Source organism: Anolis carolinensis, chromosome 1 (genome assembly GCF_035594765.1).
Source record: "Anolis carolinensis isolate JA03-04 chromosome 1, rAnoCar3.1.pri, whole genome shotgun sequence".
Taxonomy (NCBI): domain Eukaryota; kingdom Metazoa; phylum Chordata; class Lepidosauria; order Squamata; family Dactyloidae; genus Anolis; species Anolis carolinensis.
In genome coordinates this window covers 183,881,034-183,892,952 of record NC_085841.1, presented here as the reverse complement: position 1 = coordinate 183,892,952, position 11,919 = coordinate 183,881,034, and the positions used below count along the sequence as shown (strand labels likewise).

Sequence of the window (11,919 nt, the reverse complement as noted above, 5' to 3'; positions counted from 1 at the left end):
GAGCTATGCCTTGTAATGGAGTTTGGGTTACTGAGACCTATTGCGTATCAAGGGGATGTTAACAGATGTGACATTTCAACATCTAGCTCACAGATTCGACATTACACAACTGTGCAGAAATAGTGTATCATTTCCCCTCTTATTTTTCAAATAATGGGCGGATTAGGAAAACCTGAATTTCCCTAACTGCATTGCAGATTGCAATGGACAGTAATGGACAGCCCAGTTGGTCTGAAGAGTACTTTACATAGTATGCCTTTGTAGAAAGTTTCCAGTATAACTAACCTTATAAGGACTGTTTTAATACTTTTTTGTATGGTGGCTATGGGGAGGCAACTGTTGTTTTGTGTAATTCAGAATGGTGGCTTGAGGAGCAAGAGTACAGACCATACAATGACATCCCATAGCACCCTGAATGCACTCAGCCTCATAAACCGGAGTAATATGTGTATTAAAGAACAACTGTACACTGGAAAAAGGGAAAATCTGTCTCATGAGTTTGAAGATGGCTAGCACATGTGAACAATCAATATGCTGTATCGTTCAAAGACATAACAATGTTAGTTTGTTCCAGAACAGAGCAATATAAAATAACCTCTAATGCTGAGAAGAATAATTGTCTAGCAAAAGTAGTTGTGGACTCTAGTCTGGCTATCTGATAAAGTGGATTGAAATCTATTAAAGCTTATGCTGGAAAATTCTTCTTGATTAGGGCTTCATTGCACTGCCAACATGTTTAGCTGAAAGCAAGGCAATGAAACAAATCTATTATATTTAGAATATTAAGGGACACTGTGTTCCGCCTGCACTTGTCTAAGGCACATTTCATATTACGTTGCAATGAAATTATGAGTGGAAAAATATGCCCATATATAATGTAACAGTGTTTACAGAATTGCATCCTTACAGTGTTATTATTATAGCATCAACACATTCCATTCTTTCAGGACTAGATAAGTACGTTCCTCAAAAAACTGTTTTCCCTTAACTCTGCAAACATAGACTGGACTATTGCAATGCGCTCTACGTGGGGCTGCCTTTGAAGATGGCCCGGAAATTACAACTAACTAGTACAGCGTTCAGCAGCCAGGCCTCTAACTGGAGCGAATTACAGGGCGCGTTCAACGCCCCTGTTTAAGGAGCTCCACTGGCTGCCGTTTATTTTCCGGGCCCAATTCAAGGTGCAGGTTATCACCTACAAAGCCCTAAACGGTTTGGGACCCACCTACCTTAGAGACCGCATTCCCCCCTATGAACCCACACGTTCTCTTCGCTCGTCGGGGGAGGCCCTCCTCTCACTCCCACCACCCTCGCAGTCGCGGTTGGTGGGGACGAGAGAGAGGGCCTTCTCCGTCGTGGCCACCCGGCTTTGGAATTCGCTTCCTAGAGAGATCAGGCAGGCCCCTACCCTCCTCTCCTTCTGAAGGAGCTTAAAAACCTGGCTCTTCCAAAAGGCCTTTGACACTTAATTTGTTGTTGGACTGATCTATCTGCCCATTTTATAATAGCTCCATTCTTGAGGTGTTGCCAATGTTATTTTGCACTGTATTGTCCATTTCAATCGTGAAATACTTTCCCCATTCCGGCACATTCTGTACTGGGTTTTATGAATTAGTCTTCTGTTTTAATATTGTATGCTTCATGTCGATTTTATCGATTGTTTTACGGATAATTGAGGTTTTATTGGTATAATTGTTTTATTGTTTTATCATTGATATTTGATTGTTTTATCGGGCTAGGCCCCATGTAAGCCGCCCGAATCCCTTCAGGGAGATGGGGTGGGGTATAAAAATAAAGTTATTATTATCAACACAACGACGTTGTATGGCACAGCAAACAAGATAGATATGCTGGATTTCGTTTCGCAAAACCACAAGTCGAACACTTCCCAAGTGTCTAGGACTGTGTGATGTATTTTCTGATGATGTGTGCAGATCCCAGTAGGGTGGCCTTTTGCAGTTGGCAGAAGGTGATTTTGTCAATGTCTATTGTTTCCAAATGCCGGCTGAGATCTTTTGGCACGGCACCCAGTGTGCCCATCACCACCGGGACCACCTGCACTGGTTTCTGCCAGAGTCTTTGAAGTTCAATCTTGAGGTCCTGATAGCGGCTGAGTTTTTCCTGTTGTTTTTCATCTATGCGACTGTCCCCTGGGATGGCGACATCAATGATCCAAACCTTGTTCTTTTCCACAACTGTGATGTCTGGTGTGTTGTGTTCCAGAACTTTGTCAGTCTGGATTCGGAAGTCCCACAGTATCTTTGCGTGCTCATTTTCCAATACTTTTGCAGGTTTATAATTATTATTGTAATAATAATAATAATAATAATAATAATTATTATTATTATTATTATTATTATTATTATTATTATTATTATTATTATTATATGTGCATACTGCTTCGCAACCTCAAATGATTCTGCTCTTTTTAATCTATTCCACTTTCAGGAGTCAAACACTTTTCATTACTAATAATGCCTGATTTTTGTATGTGGCATGTTTAATTTTCAGCAAAAGCCCCCAGATGGCGTAGTGGACTAAGTGACTTGAAGGTTGGGTTGCTGACCTGAAAGCTGCCAGGTTCGAATCCCACCTGGGGAGAGTGTGGATGAGCTCCCTCTATCAGCTCCAGCTCCATGCGGGGACATGAGAGAAGCCTCCCACAAGGATGGTAAAAACATCAAAACATCCGGGCGTCCCCTGGGCAACGTCCTTGCAGACGGCCAATTCTCTCACTCCAGAAGCAACTTCGGTTGCTCCTGACACGAAAAAAAAAAAGCAAAAGCTATAAAAGGTTTCAGGTTGCTAGGTCAGCAACGAGCAGGGGCTATATTTTATTTTTAATTGATGGGTGCTCACCCCGCCACGGGCTGGCCTCGAACTCATGACCTCATGGTCAGAGTGATTTATTGCAGATGCTCAACAGCCTGCACCACAGCCCGGCCCCTCTATATATAGATTTCTATATAGATTTTTTTGCATTAGTTATATTCTTCCTTAAGATAGTCCTCAAAAGCCGTCCAATCAGTTTCCTTCATTGCTCTCCCGTTGTGTTTCTTAATCAAAAAGGTTAATTTGTCCATCTCTTTTATTTCCATGATTTTGTCTATCCAGAGATCTTTTGTAGGTAAATTTTCTGATTTTCATAATCTTGCTAACACCATTCTCGCTGCTGTGATAAAAAAAGTGAAGGGTTTATCAGTATTTGTGTCAATCGAGAGTTGGGGATCGTATAGCCCTAGCAGGAGAAGCTCTGGTCTCATCTCAAATTTAAATTTTTTTTTATTGCATTCCTCATTGATTAATTTCCAGAATTTCCCTATTTTTTTACAGCTCCACCACATGTGGAAATATGATCCACTCCCTATAATTAGCTCCAGTTAGCAACCTGGCTGCTAACCTTTGCACCAGTTGTAGTTTCTGAGCTATCTGTTGATAAGTACATATCTATTTATTGCACAATATAGATGCCCCCTATACAGTTGTTGTCACTTGGAAATGAGGAAGGCACTGATTCTCTACACTGATCTAAAGCCAGCCAACAAAAAAAGCATGTTCCCATTGTTTTACCATTTCCTTTAGAAGTTTTCCAGGATGCTTCCTATTCCTGTTCTAAGTTCATCTTTTTGGTCATAACCTCTTGAGAGGATGGGAAATAAAAATCTTAGTTGGCTGACTGGCTAGCTAGTAAGCCACAATGTTCAACTAAAAGCAGTTGTTCACCTCTGTTTATCCTCCTTGCAAGTGCTGTAGTTCTTCTCTTGGAGTTTCCTCCAACTCTTACAACATTCTGATGGAGTTTAGGATTAAGAAAGAGTTTAGGGAAAGAAATATTGATTACATGGATCAACTCTGCAACTGTTTAGTACCTTTCATCTCCTTGCCTAATTACATAAATGTGTAGGTATATGTACCTTTCAGTTGACTGTCAGTTTATGGCAACCCCATTAATGTCATTGGGTTTTTTTAGGCAAGGAATGCATAGGTGGTTTTGCCATTTCCTTCTTCTAAAATACAGCCCGCAACACCTGGCATTCATTGACAGGCTAACAAGAGTTGAGCCGGTTTATCTTTCAAGAACAGATGGGATCAACTACCTTAAGTGTATTTCTGCTCTTTGGAGACAACACGCTTGTGTTACAAAAAGTTATTCTGCCCTCACTTCTGTCCTTTATGTGACTTTGAACGTTATCCCACACTGCCCTCCAACCCATTTCGAAACACTTAGAAAACAGAGAGATAATGATGGATGATGGAGCCCCTCTTGTCTGAACCCTTGATAAACCCTTAGGAAAATGTCTCAAAAATCCTAGATGGGGAATTGGGTGTTTTAGTGGAGGAATCGGTATATAACTGGAGAAAACAGCAAAAAACATGTGGATGGGATCTATCAAATTTGCCTGTATTGAATCTCTTCAATGATGTGGAGTAAGGGGCTGTCCTGTGGGTGGTCCCCTACCAAGCGTTGACATTTCTCTCCCAAAATCCTGCTTCATGAATCTAGCATGGTAATTTTTTAAGATTAATTTAATCATTAAGGTAAAGGTAAAGGTAAAGGTTTTCCCTTGACATTAAGTTTAGTCGTGTCCTACTCTGGGGGTTGGTGCTCATCTCCATTTCTAAGCCAAAGAGCTGGCATTGTCCGTAGATGCCTCCAAGGTCATGTGGCCAGCGTGACTGCATGGAGTGCCTTTACCTTCCCTCCCAAAGCAGTACTTATTGATCTACTCACATTTGCATGTTTTCAAACTGCTATTGTTGGCAGAAACTGGGGCTAACAGCAGGAGCTCACCCCGCTCCCCAGATTCAAACCGCCGACCTTTTGGTCAGCAATCATGAATGCATTTTCAATGTGGGATGGTTTATGTAGTTTGTTTGTTGCTTAGCAACCTGAGCCAAAGCTGATGGCACCAATTTAGGGGTTTTGCATGTGAAGTGGGAAAGGGGCGTATCTTTCCTGGGGACATACAGGAAGTGACGTACACCTTTAGAATTTGGGGTATATAAGGGGAGACTTTCTTTTGTTCTCTCTCTTGATCCTGCCATGCGGCTTGCTGTTTCTCTCAAACACACGCAGAAGAGATATGTAATATCCTGATAAAGATAGGCCCTACATGATCCTGGCCTACTATATATTTTGTATCCTGAACTATATGCTTTGGAAATAAGATGTTTTACCTGTATGACCATCATCATACAAGATTGTGAGTAACATACTTTTACTATTTTAATTTTGGTGTCTCTGATGTTTATTTTTATGCGCATGACTCTTTAAAGAGAAAGTGAGGCTGGCTATTTTGTTTTTCTCACCTCTGCTCAAATAAACACCTAGTCTTCTGTGTTTTTGGCTACTCTGCACCAATATCTAACCATATTGGTATCATAATTCCAACAGGTTATGAACATATTTTCTAATATCAGCAGTTTAATCTGCTGTGCCATCGGGGACTCGGTAATGTAATCATTAGAAATTCCAAAACTTTGAAATATCTTTCTTTTTCCTGACATTTTCTTCCATGAGTTTGGGAGGGAAAGCCCAGCATCCCCACAGTGGTGTCTCTTTAAGATCAGTGCCTGGAGTCTCCTCAAGAGTGGCAGGATTGGAGGAGAAAGCCCAGTATCCCCAAAGTCTTTTTTCCCAAGGTTTTCTTTAAAAAAAAATGAGTGCCACTCGCTCGTGTGATAAATCTGAAAATGGATGTATTCAGGAGAAAAGGCAAGAAAGAACGTGTGATAAGGAATGACAAGCAGTGCTTAGTAGCGCCACAGGACTAAATGCTGCGGTTATATGATGCTCCCCCCACACACATGAGATAATGTCCTTAGTTTTAACTACATTCCTGTGTAGTTATGATGAGTTCAGTAAACTATGAAATCCTCAGTCTAGAGATCTTCCCTACAAATCATAAGATATTTGAAAAATATTTCACACTCTCAGCTCTCTTGTTCATTCTGATATGATGATACACTGAGCTACTGTACAGGAATTTTATTTCAGGACTGCTAAAGTAACCAAACCCCTGAATAAAAGATGTACAGGAAGGGTAAGGAGGACTGTTTTACCTGTGGTTAGCTGACAATCAGCATCACAGGGTTAGAGTAGATAGATTTCAAGGTCAGTTTTCAAAATGAAAAACCCAGTGGAAGTAGAAAAGAACGCAAGCACCCACCCAGCTTTTAGATGGGCAAAACATTGCATGCAACTTATTTTGCGGCTACTAATTTATTAAATAATAAATGAAGGGTGACAAAAAAATCTGAGGAAGGCATCAAAGATAATTGATAAGTTATCTGGGACAACCTCCTGCTATTTATTTTCCAAAACTGCAGGAAATTATGGTTTTTGTCCTGTTTCCCTGGGAATATCCCCTAATGTTCCCTATTTATGTTTATCTGAATATTTCTATTTCTATCTCTGTGTTGGGAAAATACAAAGGGACAAAGATAGCAGACAGACATAGTCTGAAGTGATCAATGGCCTAAGAAGAAGGCATGCATAGCTGTCTCCACAGCTGAATGTCGGGTGTTGGTAAAATTGATTAGTCTTCGGTAAAACAATAAAATGGGGTATTAGGAGATATTCGGAACATCTTCTATTTTAATAAGATGCATCTCGGCCAGCAGTTCTCAAACTGTGCTCCGGGGAGACCTTGGGGCTCTGTGAAAGGTGCTTGGGCTCCGTGGGCACCTCACCTCCTCTGGGGTTTATGTTGTTGTTGTTGTTGTTACAAAGGCTCGGTGGTCATCTGTTGGGGGTGCCTTGATAGTGTGTTTCTTGCATGACAGAAGGGGGTTAGACTATGTCCCTGGGGGTCTTCCACTGAAATACTGTTAAGTTTATGTTGGATAAAGTGTTCTTCATTTAAAATATTGTATTTCTTTGCACTGTGTGAAGTAGTTTACACAAACACTCTACATCCATCTGTCACTGGCCCAGCCCATGCCTGATATATATACATTATCTATATACGTAAATAAAAATGTAATGTCCATTTGTGGGGGCCTCATATCTTCCAAACTACCAATTGCTACGAAATTTGGACACACGAACTGATGAGCATTTTAAGGTATTCACATGCCTACTACCACAAACCTGTCACACCTGACACAGGTAAAACCATGACCCTTAGCAATGGCCAGTCTCCTCCTCCTCTTAGCAACCATCATAGCAGACGGCTCCTTCCCTTAGCAATGGCTTTACCAGTGGCCAAGCTGTTGCCTCCCTTTAGTAATCGGCATAGGTGGGGCTGCAAGGGACGGCTAGGCCTGCCTCCTTGCCACTCAGTTCGGCTTGACAACTTACATGAAGCTGAGACTGTGGCCTAGCCATTGAAAGGAGGGATATTGAGAGTGAAAATCCTTTTTGTGGGCCCCAGCAAAGTGAACGAGAAATACCACTGCTTATTATATTATTATAATTGTATTACTATTATTATATTTTATTATTATACTTATATATTATAATATTATATTATAATTGTATTGCATCATTATTATATATTATTATAATGTTATAATATATTACAATATATAAGATAAAGGTAAAGGTTTTCCCCTGACATTAAGTCTAGTTGTGTCTGACTCTGGGGGTTAGTGCTCATCTCCATTTCTAAGCTGAAGAGCCGGCATTGTCTATAGACGCCTCCAAGGTGATGTGGCCAGCATGACTGCCAGAGCAGTACCTATTGATGTACTCACATTTGCATGTTTTCAAACTGCTAGGTTGGCCGAAGCTGGGGCTAACAATGGGAGCTCATTCCCACTCCCTGGATTCAAACCACCAACCTTTCGGTCAGCGAGTTCAGCAGCTCAGCCACCGGTGGCTCCATATTACTATATGTAACACTATTATTTTTGCTCCTAGGTTTATCAATGTCATTATTTCCTTAGGGTATCATAAAAACATGGGAAAAGGTTTACTAAGCTGCAAAAACAATTGTCATTGCGGGACGTCCTGCAGCACATTTTATTATTATATTATAATTTATTTTTACTGTATTTTTTTCCGTGTCAGGAGCAACTTCAGAAACTGCAAGTGGCTTCTTTCCCATTGAACCAGACTGGGCCACAGCAACATGTGGCTGGGTACAACTAATATATTATAAACGTAATCCATGTAAGGTGGAATCAGGTGTCAGACAGGGATGTGTTATTTCCCCAACTTTATTTTCCATCTTCATCGCTATGATACTTCATCTTGTTGATGAGAAGCTTCCCACCAGAGTGGAAATAATCTATCAGACAGATGGTAAGCTATTTAACCTCAGCAGACTGAAGGCCAAAACCAAGGTCACAACAACATCTGTTATAGAACTCCAATATGCCGATGACAACGTAGTCTGTGCGCATTCAGAAGAAGACCTACAAGACACTCTAAACTCCTTTGCAGAAGCATACAAGAAGCTCAGCCTGTTATTGAACATCGATAAAACCAAAGTACTGTTCCAGCAGTCACCAGCCAATCCTTCTGCAATGCCAGGAATACAACTTAATGGTGTAACATTAGAAAATGTTGACAATTTCTGCTACCATGGCAGCTACCTCTCCACAAAAGTCAACATTGACGCTGAAACACAACATTGCCTGAGCTCTGCAAATGCATTTTTCCGAATGAAGCAGAGAGTGTTTGAGGATTGGGACATCTGTTGGGATACCAAGGTGCTTGTTTATAAAGCCACTGTTCTCCCAACCTTGTTATATGCCTGCGAAATGTGGACCATCTACAGACGTCACACTCAACTCCTGGAATGATTCCATCAGCGTTGCCTCCGAAAAATCCTGCAAATCTCTTGGTCAGACAGGCAGACAAATGTCAGCATACTGGAAGAAGCAAAGACCACCAGCACTGAAGCTATGCCCCTACATCATCAACTCCGCTGGACTGGCCACGTTGTCCGAATGCCCGATCACCGTCTCCCAAAGCAGTTACTCTACTCTGAACTCAAGAATGGGAAACGGAATGTCGGTGGACAGGAAAAGAGATTTAAAGATGGGCTTAAAGCCAACCTCAAAAACTGTGGCATAGACACCGAGAACTGGGAAGCCCTGGCCCTTGAGTACTCTAGCTGGAGGTCAGCTGTGATCAGTAGTGTTGTGGAATTTGAATAGGTACGAATGGAGGGCGAAAGGGAGAAACGTGCCAAGAGAAAGGCGTGTCAAGCCAACCCTGACTGGGACTGCCTTAAGTCTGGAAACCGATGTCCTCACTGTGGAAGAACGTGCGGGTCAAGAATAGGACTCCACAGTCACCTATGTACCCACCGCCAAGACACTACACTTAGAGGGCCATTGTACTTGGACAACGAGGAATTACCTTAGTAAGTAAGTCAGTAATATATAATATAATGTATAAACATTTATTGGGGCTCCATGAGAAACTTTTGCTTCAAAAAGGGCTCCATGGTTGAAAAAGTTTAAGAACGCCTCATCTAGACTGTAGAATTAATGCAGCTTGACACCACTTTTTGATTCAATGCTATGGAATCTAAAGCTATGAGCCATGTGACAGGACTTCTCTTTTCCCAATACTTTGTGGAGAGGAAGGAAACTGCCCCAACATGCAGGATATCTAAGCCGGATTCCAATGGCATATCAGTCATGACTATCCTGCTGGCTCATCATGGCTGCTGAACAATAAAACTAGTTGAAAAATTAATACAGCAAGACAATCCCATGCTGAAATTAATACCACTCATGGGGGACTCTTTCAGATGACACAGCATGCACTCCTTAGAACAATAATCACAGTGTTTAAGGATATTAAGAGACCTAAGAATTTTCCTTCAGTCTTTCCTTACAATAACAAAGGGGGTGGCCTCGTACCATCTGCCCGGGTGATGGAATGAAGCCACCCAGAGAGAAATAGGTGATTTCTGCTTCCCTAAATGATATCTCAAATAAGCATACATTTGCTGAGTCTGGGCAGCCCCCAAACTGGAAGACCAAGGGTTTAACAAAAGAGCAGAGTGAAGGCAAAACACTTCAAGTATCTAAGTCAGTAGTTCAAGTATCTAAGTCAATCTGTGGGTCCCCAGGTGTTTTGGCCTACAACTCTCAGAAATCCCAGCCAGTTTACCAGCTATTAGGATTCCTGTGGGTTGAAAGCCAAAACATCTAGGGACCCACAGGTTGCGAACCACTGATCTAAGTTAATTAGAGTAGGGCTTCTAAAACCTTTTCCACTCACAACCCCTTTCTTCCATAAAAATATTTATGTGATACAAGGTATATAGGTATTTAAAATAAGTATAAAATCAAACATTTACTGATAAATCAGAATTTGCAAGTCTTGCTAAACAGGGAGATTGTTGTGAAGTACAGCTGAAGCATCTTCTGCAGTCAACTGTAAATGCTTCATGTTGTTACTAAAATTTGTGCAAATGAGTCGTATTCCTAAGCCTTTTAATGCTGCATTTTGGTGACCCCAAAATTGAGTTAAAGGGACCCCATTTGGGGTAGGGACCTACAGTTTAAAAAGCAGCAAACTAGAGGAAGGAAACCGGGGAAGGCAAATGAGTGATGTAAACAGATAATTCCATTCTCAGATCTTCCATTCTACACCATTGTATTGCAGGAGTCAGGTATGTTTCATGCATACTCTGGCAAATCATCTATCAGATGAAAGTAACGTATATAAATATTTAAATAAAAACTGTAATAATGTTCAGCAGTTCTAATACTAACACTTGCTGTTTGCAAAGGCATGTGACAAACCTGAAGCAAAATAGTTTTGATGGAGTCAGAAGTGTAGTAAGTCATCTAACGTTTCCTCGATTCAGACAAACATATCCTGCCTAACAGATACTTTTTCTATTCACAGATCCACTTACAAGTGACTAGCAAATGTCAGGTCTAGTGCATAGTCACTTCATGGGTTCAGGGCTTTCCAGTCTCTTTGCATTGCCTCCATGGAATAGCAAGAGTCATTTCATATTTCCATTCATCTCTGATCGTTTGGCAGAGAGATCACAGACAGATGACAAAGGAAATGACAGATCTACTGAGCTCTGTGGTCTATCTTTTCCATATCTCATTAGCAACCATACATCTTGGAGTCTGCAACTTGGGATGTGAATTGCCATGTGGCCAACATATCAACAGAGTGAAAGGCACATCTTGAAATGCATCAGCTGGGGAATACATCGAATCTTTGAATGATGCTTCTCGAGCTAACACAGTATGTAACATTTTATTTCAAAGCAAGGAACTGCAAGGTTTTTTTAATGTTTGAGGACATGAGATTATAAAAACAGTCATCATCAACTGAGAAATCCTGGAAAACTAAACCAAAAACATACAGCACTCATTGCAAGTTGTAAGGCCTGCCACTATGTTGTCAACCCTGAAATAAAACATGCAAAATACTCCAAAATTGTTCACATGGGTAGCTGAAAGAGCAGTTCAATGTATAGGTAAAGGTTTTCCCCTGACATTAAGTCTAGTCATGTCCGGCGCTTGGCCTTGGTGCTCATCTCCATTTCTAAGCCAAAGAACCAGCGGTGTCCGTAGACACCTCCAAGGTCATGTGGCTGACATGACTGCATGGAGCACTGTTACTTTCCTGTCGGAGTGGTACCTATTGATCTTCTTATATTTGCATGTTTTTGAAGTTCTAGGTTAGCAAAAGCTGGGGCTAACAGCAGGAGCTCACCCCACTCCCTGGATTCAAACCGTCCACCTTTTGGTCAGCAAATTCAGAAGCTGTGGTTTAATCCGCTGTACCATCGGAGGCTCCAGTTTCATGTATATAAACTATATACGTACATTGATCCAAGATGTACATGAAAAATAAACTGATTTTGTGTTTAGAGTTCCATTTCCAAGAGATCTTGTTATGTATAAACAAGTATTCCAAAATCCAGGAAAAAAATCCAAAATACAGTACATCTCTGGTTCCAAGTATTTTGGATAAGGGATGCT

The 11,919-nt window shown here is 41.1% G+C and overlaps 1 long non-coding RNA gene across 1 annotated transcript; it reads left to right on the top strand.

Annotated features, from left to right (window-relative positions):
• Positions 1 to 4,833: 4,833 nt before the first annotated feature.
• Positions 4,834 to 11,363, top strand: LOC134293582 (uncharacterized). The gene is made up of 3 exons (XR_010000536.1): positions 4,834 to 5,204; positions 8,015 to 9,317; positions 10,820 to 11,363. It is a non-coding gene; the product is annotated as an uncharacterized LOC134293582 (long non-coding RNA).
• Positions 11,364 to 11,919: the final 556 nt, after the last annotated feature.